We start from the raw sequence: 513 nt of genomic DNA, 5'->3' as shown, positions 1-513 counted from the left end.
TGGTCACATGGGCAGGCGGACGCCCTGGGAAGAGACGCTGGTCTCTGCTGGGGCCGTAAACAGAAAGGGCCTCGTGGCCCATCCTGGGGATCTTGGGGAAGAGAGCTGATGTTTGGCGTGGTTGTGTCTAGGGAGAGGTTTTGGGGGACCTGGAGGGAACCTCCCAGCGTAGGGAGGGTACCAGAAATGCAGGCTTGCAGCCGGCTGCGTGAGCAGCCAGCCAGTGGCTGGCCAGAGCCCGTGCGTCAGGTCGGGGTGGGGAAGGAGGGTGCTTGCATGCTGTGGAGAGGGATGTGATTGGGGCCTGAGCGACTGCAGGGATGGGACCGGGCTGCGGGGAGAGTAGCTGTGGCCTTGAGGTTGAATGTGCCGTTCGGTGGTGGCGGCGGATGGGCGGAGGGATGTCAGAGCCGGTTCTTGTGTCTGGTACCTTTCCCTCAGCCCCTCCAGGGGCATTGGTGACAAAGGGCTTACTCTGTTAAGCCCAGAGACCTCGAGGCTGACCCCAGAGCA

At 63.0% G+C, this 513-nt stretch overlaps 1 protein-coding gene across 13 annotated transcripts in view; it reads left to right on the top strand.

The window, feature by feature from the left end:
- The window catches only part of SF1 (splicing factor 1), a 12481-nt gene that overhangs the window by 10286 nt on the left and 1682 nt on the right, over positions 1–513 (top strand). The window lies entirely within an intron of this gene.

The sequence above is a fragment of the Crocuta crocuta genome, unplaced genomic scaffold (genome assembly GCF_008692635.1).
Source record: "Crocuta crocuta isolate KB4526 unplaced genomic scaffold, BGI_CrCroc_1.0 scaffold53, whole genome shotgun sequence".
In the NCBI taxonomy this organism is placed as follows: Eukaryota; Metazoa; Chordata; class Mammalia; order Carnivora; family Hyaenidae; genus Crocuta; species Crocuta crocuta.
This window is presented reverse-complemented; position numbering and strand designations above follow the sequence as displayed.